The sequence below is a fragment of the Hippichthys cyanospilos genome, chromosome 5, assembly GCF_059441005.1.
Source record: "Hippichthys cyanospilos isolate Australia breed blue-spotted pipefish chromosome 5, RoL_Hcya_1.0, whole genome shotgun sequence".
NCBI classification, from domain to species: domain Eukaryota; kingdom Metazoa; phylum Chordata; class Actinopteri; order Syngnathiformes; family Syngnathidae; genus Hippichthys; species Hippichthys cyanospilos.
Window position 1 is genome coordinate 5,141,298 of NC_142373.1, and position 8,777 is coordinate 5,150,074.

The following is an 8,777-nucleotide window of genomic DNA, read 5'->3' on the forward strand; positions in this document are numbered from 1 at the left end:
ACCAGGGGATGGGTGTCAAGTTGTGACTGAATGTTGCCAGACTGTATAAGCAACCCTTCCTCCTCCTCCTCCTCTAGAATCACCACCTCTTCAAATGGTTCACCACCTGTGGTGAAGGCTGCTACATAATTGCCCAATTGTCTGTGGTGGTAGCTAACATTTTTTTTTTTTTTGGCAATGCTGAACTCCTGTTGAATGTCATGAATGAGTTCCCCCAGGACTTGATGTGCCTGGCGAACCTGTGAAAAATGTTAATTTGTTGTAAAGTAAGTACCTTTTAGGCTTTTTAAATATGACACAAGGTCTCAGGCCCTAACCTGAAGCATTATACATAACATACTGTTCATATGAAGGGTCGCAGACTTGCCGGTGTCTATCCCAGCTGTCTTGGGGCAGTAGGCGGGGGACACTCTGAACTGGTTGACAGCCAATTGCGGGGCACACCGAGACAAACAACTATTTGCGCACTCAATCACATCTAAAGACAATTTAGTGTGTCCAATACATCTGCCATGCATATTTTTGGAATGTTGGAAGAAAAAGAGCAACCCACGCAGGCACGGGGAGAACATGCAAACTCCACAAAGGATGGCCAGAGCCTGCTGGAGTTGAATTCAGGTCCTTCAACTATGAGGCGAATGTGCTAGCCACTGCATCTGGAACGTGTGCCTGAGGAATATACGTGCTGCTCTCAAGTGTGTCCTTAATGACCAATTAAATGGGTCTAAATCTTCATTGCTTGTGCCTTGTTCGGTTGTTTTTAAAGTGTCTGACTGAATTCAGTGGGGGAAACTTGGTGGAGGAATGTGTGAGGTGACGGGTGCTTTTCAAGAACGTTCTTGTGCAGTGGCAAAGGTTACAACCCACAATAACTTGATCAGCAGTTTAAAAAAAAAACCAGGTGTCTTTTACTGTAGGTGGCTTTCCTATGAAAGTTTAGTAAATGGTTGAAAAAGACTATTACAGGATTGAATTGGACTAAATACATTCTAATTGCTTGAGCTGATTTACATTTGAACATGAACTCTCCACTGTGGTCAATATTCTAAATGTTTGTACATCCTGTGTTTGTTGGCACCTGTGAGTGTGTCATGGGATTAGAGCTACAGTAGATGAGAACGGACTGTATATGCTGTCCTTCTGATGGGTGTCAGGGGTTCCCACCTTATCGGCCCCAAGATCTGAATGCCACAGAATCCAATTTTCATGGTTTTTAATTATTCTGCTTTTAGCCAGAGACAAAGGAAACATGTTTACTATGCTTTGACATGATATATGTCTTGATATTGTCATCTCTCACCTAAATAATTATCTGGCAAGCAGTGATACTAATCCACAAGAAGTTAATCTTGGTGAATTTTTATTTATTATATTATCTGCACATCTGTTACTTGGATTGCCTGTAGGTTACATTCTGTGGACAGTTTTCTTTTCTTTGTACATGTACCCCCTGAGTGATGTTGTTGAAAAAGCTTAGCTTCTCATTTAAATTTTATGCAGATGATTCTTAAATTAACCTCCCACAGTAGAAAAAAATACAAAAGTGCTTGTGCTGAATCCTTATTTGACTGCCTGTCATATACATTTTAAACGGACCTAAACATCTTCAGCAACATCATTAAGGTGGAAGTTATGTTTTCTCGGGGACATAAACAAAAATAATTAAGGTTTTTAGTCTGCCGGTGCCATGCAGCATGAGGGGCCTTTGCTTTCCATAGAGGGCATCAAAAGAAATAATTTTCGATCTGCTGCACAAGGGGGCTTGCTTAAATGCAGTTCAAAGTTGTTCTTGCTTTGTAGAAGCCGAATTGCACGGCAACCGCAGTACCTTAACCACTTGGTTGCAACTGCCCAGCGAATGGCTCCCAAACTGAATGGCAGAACAGAGCTAAACTCCCTAACAATGGGCAGTGTGGCTGTGATCATTAACATGGTATCTATACATAGTGTATGTGGGAGTGTGGAGTCTTTTATTCAAAAAGGTATGCATGCTTTTGATACTTTTATCTCTGTTCATTCTAGCGCATCATGTTTCCTCCAGTTTTTCTATGGTACAGCAAAGTCACTACATCTCAACTCAACTTTTTTTTTTAAACTATTTTAGCTCAAATGCTTTTTGATTTACAGCACTTCAAAGTTTTGGCTGCTACGCCCACGAATTGCATGAATCTGGGACTACGCATATTTGGATGCCCTCATCTGTCGTTTTAAGGTAGATACTGACCTGTTAACTGTTATATTTTTGAACTGTTACTCCATCTATCAGAACGCACACACCAATCTACGATGTAAATGTGTACTATTATTATTTTCATTAATACAAAATGATCTATAGTATCAAAGCTGCCTTTAAATGATGAAAATCTGAACTGTCATTTTTTTATTTTTTTAATCTATACTAATTGCAATTTCCCCTGTAATTTCCATTACTGCCATATAGGGAGATCTATACTGTATTTTCTGAAAACATATTGATGATCACTTATCATTATTATTTAATCATTTAAATTTGGTCTGTAATTACTAAATAAATGCTTCTCTCCACCTTTGGTAAGTCTTAGTGGTAGAGGGTTCGTCTCGAAACTGAAAAGCTAATGGGTTCGATCCCCTGACCATTGTTACTGTGTCAAAGCTTCCTTGAGCAAGACACTAAACACCAAGTTTCTCCTAATTCTTTGTCATCCGTAGGTAAATGAGTAGTTAATGTAAAGTGCTTTGACTATCTAAGATATATATATATATATATATATATATATATATATATATATATATATATATATATATATATATATATATATATATATATATTTATTTATTTATTTATTTATTTATTTTTTAAAGTGCTATCTACGTGAAAAATCAATTTACGATCCATTTAGATGGGAAAACACATATATTAAAGGACAAACTACATAAAGGTTCAACTTCATATTTGCCTGTGAAATTCCAACTTATAGTTGTCATGCATATCTGCTATGCTGCCTTCAGATTGTTGAATGGTTTTGGTAATTACCGTCGCCTTGATATCATTAGCGGACACTTACATATTCCAAACAACATTCCAATGTTATTGCTGTATCGTCTTTTGAGATGAATCAAAGGAATCCATTTCACATTCGGTCTTATCATACAGCGAGATGTCATCCATGTAGAGGAGTTGGCTGATCCTTGTTCCACTTTTGAACCAGTACCCGAAGCCACTCTTAGTTGTGATCTGACCGAATTTTTAAGCCCTATTTAGAACATCAGCAGGGAGAGGGCATCTTCTTGGAATATGCCATATTTGATATTCACCCGGCAATTGGCAATTCGCTTTGAGTTGGCTCCCAGAGCTCTCCTCCAAAGCCTCATTGAGTTCTTGATGAAGGTCCTTATATCCCTGTTGATGTTATGCAGTTCTAAGCACTCTAGCATCCATGTGTGCAGCATTGAGTTGTAGACTTGCTTGTATTCAGTACGGGCAGTGCACAGTTTGGTGCTTCTGGTTTTACAGTTTTGGATAACTGCCCTGTCACCCAGTAGCTGGTGTTTTGCCACCCCTTCTCTTGTATCGATCCATGTGCCTACCCTTATAGGTAGGTAGTTTGATGGAGATGAAGCTAAGGACAACAGTGGGACCAGGAGATTTCTGGGTACTGAGGGAAGTCACCCCCAAGATCTTTGCGCTGAGACCTCGAGCTCCCAGGACCTGAACTTGCAAAAGATAGGTAAATGAGGATTTTTTTTTTTTTTTTTGTTAATCAGATATCTATCCAATTAATTATTATTATTGTTTTGAATAGAGGTTCATGTGTGGGACTGCTATAATGGTGTTTTGTTTTGACCTGTGTTTGTTAACCTGGTCTCCAGTTTCCTGTCTCATCAGTTTGGTTGTATTTAGTTACCTACTTTCATTCAGTTCTGGTTGAGTCATTGTCAATGCCTCCTGCCATTGTTTAGTTGCTGTTTATAGAGTACCCTTTCTATACTTTGGGGGCTTTTATGTTCTGATAGGATAATTGACCCCCACTTATGGACACAATGAACAAAGTTAGTGATAGCAAACATGGACGCATCAAAATGACACTCTATTGATCAGTCATGATGAGGAAGGAGCTGAAGCCACAGCCCTTGATTTGCCACTAGATCTACATTCCGAATCTGATGTTGGCTAAGATGGATGGATGGATGGACTGTATTATCACTAAACCTGCACAAGTACAAGATATGAAATTTTGACATAACGAGCTCGAACTGTCTAAGAAACATACAATACAATTGACTTACAGGGGTAGACAGAAGGCAAGGCCAGTTGTGTTGCTCCACACTGAGACCTTAGAAGAGATAAGGTTACCGGGGGGGGGGGGGGGGGGGGGGGGGGGGGGGGGAACAGAACAGATTATTTGGCCATGCCCTAAACAGAAGGCATGGCTCAAGTATAGAAAAATGTCACCGCATATGCACCAACATAAAACACTACAACAAATCTGGCACAACATGTAGATGACTGGGGGAGGGGTGGTGGGAAAAGGGGGCCCATGACCTGGTCCCGCCGAAGCGGCTAAGTGAGATGCCTCCTCAAGCGGCAGTCACATCAAACGGTTTGAATTCAGGAACGACATAGGTGTTAAGTTGTGAAGGAAAGCTTCATACAAACACATGGACATGTCTCGCGTGGTCAAAGTTGTGCAAACAATAGTTGTAATACAATTACCTTGCGAGTTTTTAATTCGTAAAACACAATTTAGAGTGTTACTCATACAAAAACAATTACAACTTATCACAATTTAGCCGAATTGTTAAACACGCATACATCCTTTTGACAGCGATCTTACTCCATAGATCCACGACCCTTGTATGGCTAAGCAGTCACAATTATGGATGGACAGACAGGATTGCCATTTTCAAACCGTCTGTTTCTTTGGCATCCAGATATTACTGGCAACAACATCTTCTTGTCAGTTTTCTGGATAATTAGATTCAGTTACTCCAATATGTGTGTGTATACAGTATGTGTTAGCCCAGTTGCCATGGCAATAGCTTCCCTCCTGGAGGCCACTAACAGAATGCAAACAACTTGTCACCTTTCATACTCCCACAACATGCTGGCAAATGTGCGACACTTTAGGCGTATGTTTGTAAATGTAAATTAATAGATACAGAGAGATTGTTGTAAGATCATGAATATATTTTATCGTACAGCCATTAAAGCAATGCTTAATGTCTGTAGTTTACAGACTTGGGTTAAATTATGACGGTGAGGGTTTTATTGTCTCACTTTACTACTATTTTAATGGTAGAAACTGACAATGCTTTGTGTCTAAAGATACAACCTGACTTGGCAAGACGAGTGTCACCAGGAAGGTTGAGGAGGCTGTCAATCAATGTCACCAGTTATTTAGATTCTAATTACACCTGTCAGCTTAGTCTGTCTGCTTCTACAAAAGCTCTCTCTAAGGTTCTGGTGATGTCATCAGCACAAATGGCAGCCTAGAGTGATAGCTCTTTCGAGTAGTAATGAATCTCACCCTTCTAAATAGCAAAAGAGAACTAATCTGGTTGGAAATTGATTAAGACAGGGAGTGGATATGGGGAGAAAGTAAGCAGGCAAGGAAATGTCGTGGAAGACTCTACAAACTGATGAGCATGCAGGAAAAGACCCTTTGGCGCCGGATGCTAACGCTAAGACTAGCTATTGGGCTAACGAGGATGGAAGCCCGGTGAAAGTTTTGGAGGAGATTCAGGACTTCCAACGAGGACATGAAACAGCATTTGAACAACATTAAAAGTGAGTTGGTTAACGTTAATTGCTGAATAACAGAGGTGGTGTGTCGGGTTGACGGTATGGAGGACTGGACTCAGAAAGTGGAATCAACACTCGGGGCGATGCTTAAAAGTGATTAACCAATGATTGACCACTGAAATTCTCGATCTAGAGGAGGTCCAGATGTATGTGTGGTTGAGGTTTGTTGAGACAGTGACATCGTCAATCAGATTTACAAACATTATATGAGCCCGCCAGAGCAGCGTATTCAAACACTTCATTGGCAGTATTGTTCACTGGGTAAAATGTTTAAAATCTGATATCTGAATTCTTTAAGACAGGCATGTCAGACTTCAATCAATCAATCAATCAAATTTTATTTATATAGCCCTAAATCACCGAAGTCTCAAAGGGCTTCACAGAATGAAAAGAGGTCGTACAAAGACATCTTTTCAGTATAGGGTACACAACAGCATCCCCTGTCAAAGCTCCCAGAAGGGGAAGGAAAAACTCAAAAACCCCAAATTAGGGGAAAATCAGAAACCTCCAGAAGGGACCACAGGTGGGAGGAGCCCCCTTCCAGGCCCACAGGTTGAAGTGGATGCTGCATGTACCAGACACAGAAACAACTTGTTGTAACTTATGGCAGCATAGAGGAAAGTCTATTCCCAGGTGGGGCTGACCAAAAAAAATTATAGTACATATTTCTGTAACTTCACAACAGCAACCTCAGATTTATTTTTTACTTTAGATGCTGTTCAAAAAAGTATGACATCACTATTAATCCTAAAACATTAACATTACTCTTAATCATAAAACATTTCAAGTTTTTCATTTAGTGAAAAAAATTTAGCTCATTTTTGTACTTTGTTACAAAATTATTTTATGTAGCACATTTAAAAGCACATTTAATGTAATGATGTCTGCAACTGCTTCAATTTAAATAAATTTAACAAGCCCGGAAATAAGTTTGATGTCTTCAAATGGTTAGCTAACCTGTCATCTTACTCAACTAAAGCATATAAAAGTTTAACATAGTTGCCATGACTGGCAGGGCCTGTACGAAATGCTAGCTGCTGTTTGGCGAGTAAGCGAGTGGCATTAATGAGAATTTTTAAAACCTATCAACTTACCTTAGCATTGTGGATGCTGCTAAGTCTCCGTCCGTCCAAAGCCAAGTAAAACATTCCAAGATGCAAGAGTTTTATTGTCATATGTATCGTATTATCATACCACACAATTAAACTCTTATTCTGTTCACTTCAGCCTACATTCAATAATTGAGCAATAAATAGTTAGCAATTAAACAACAGAAACACGTTTTGACTTGCCTAAAGTTTTTAGTTGTAAAGTATTTGGCTTTAGATGTGAGTGGTTGAACGCTCATGTCAACTGATGCGTCGCTGTAAAGTTTTAAGGTCAAAATATTCCATCTAAGTCCAGACACTGTCACGACTTGATGGAAAAAGGTGGTCTTAAATAATCCTCTCAGTTGGGGTGTTTGTCTTCCTTTATTTGTTACCTCTTGTTTTGATTGAATGTCCAGATTTGTGAATTTTCTCAGCTTGTGAATACAATCTTTTATGCACAGGAGGATAGTTAATGCAATACAAAAAGAACAAAGATGATGATTGTTGTGAAGGTGGTGGATCAAAAATCTGGGCTGACAAGTGCACGTGTTTTTTTTTTTTTTTTTAACTGAGGTTTTATGATTAAACTGTTAACTTAAAAACACATTACAGAAATACATTTCACACATCATTATTATTACGGGAATACAGAACATAGAACTACAGTGTTTGAAAGCACTTTATCCACATTATAGAGAGGGATAACAAAAAACTGCTGGCATCCAGTAGTTTTAGAGGGATTGTACCAGCTACTGAGCAGCACAGCAAGGTGTAGCCTCACAGCATTCTCCCTGTATTTGAACAGGACTTACAGAAATGTTGCCATAATCAATGAATAAATATGATTTAAATTTTGGATTCAAATGGAGAATGGATTAATAAGTATATGCCAGTGAAAAAACAATATTTTATAACTAACTCTTTCTTTTTTTTCCAAGATTGATAGGCGAGGCTCCACCTTTCCTGCCTCCCCTAAATGCAAGTCACTGCCCTCAAACAGTAGTGCTGGAAAATGAAAGACCACACCATACACTTGGCACACAAGCTCCAGCAACAGCGGGTGACAAGCCACAATAAAAAAAAAAAAAGGTGTATTGGAAAGGAAGACTGATCCACATTGATCATTATTACCCATCCACAATCCTCTAGAAAATGCAAGGACTATATGGAAAGGAAGCTGCTGTGAAACAATGTAAAATCCGCTTCCAAACACCGTTCCCCGCTAAACTCTGGGTATTTTATGAGGATGGGAATCAGCTACCAGACTGCGAAGCAGGCGACTGTGGACAGGAAGGACAAAGGGCTACACATCAACGTGGTCAAAAGAAAGGAGAAATATGGTAGAGCTGCTAACCCGCACTGCCTGGCAAGCCATGAGAGGAAAGAACTGGGAGGGAAATATCATCTTGAAATATTACAGTGAAAGTGAGTGAGATTTTTTGTCTTTTTCTCAACGTGGCTTGTTTATTGCCATGGGGACGAGTGCTATATACATCACACTGTCAAGTCTAAAACACTTATTGCTCGAGATATTAAAATAATATTAAAGACAAACGTGTTGAAAACAAACAAAAATAGTTGTGATTTGTTAAGCAACTTTGTGCGGGTTGAGACTTCTCGCTGCCTGGTTTACTTGTATGCTTGCCCAGGTTCAAATACAATAAATAAAATTTTAAAAAGAATCCACAGGTCTATCTAAGTTAAAATTTTAAAAAGAATCCACAGGTCTATCTAAGTTAATCCATAGTAGTTCCAAATCTCTTCAAACAAAAATACTTTAAATAAAAGGCAAACATTACGGTAAAGAAACCGTGTTCTCTAATCTGCGATCAATCTTAACTGCCCCTGTGATGCTGGCCTAGGGCTCTTAAAGGGTCAGTATTATGCACCTTTGCCTCTGCCTT

At 39.2% G+C, this 8,777-nt stretch overlaps 1 long non-coding RNA gene across 1 annotated transcript; it reads left to right on the plus strand.

Moving 5' to 3' along the window:
• Nucleotides 1-2,090: 2,090 nt before the first annotated feature.
• Nucleotides 2,091-8,372, plus strand: LOC148423228 (uncharacterized). The gene is made up of 3 exons (XR_015865717.1): nt 2,091-2,212; nt 3,576-3,707; nt 7,812-8,372. It is a non-coding gene; the product is annotated as an uncharacterized LOC148423228 (long non-coding RNA).
• Nucleotides 8,373-8,777: the final 405 nt, after the last annotated feature.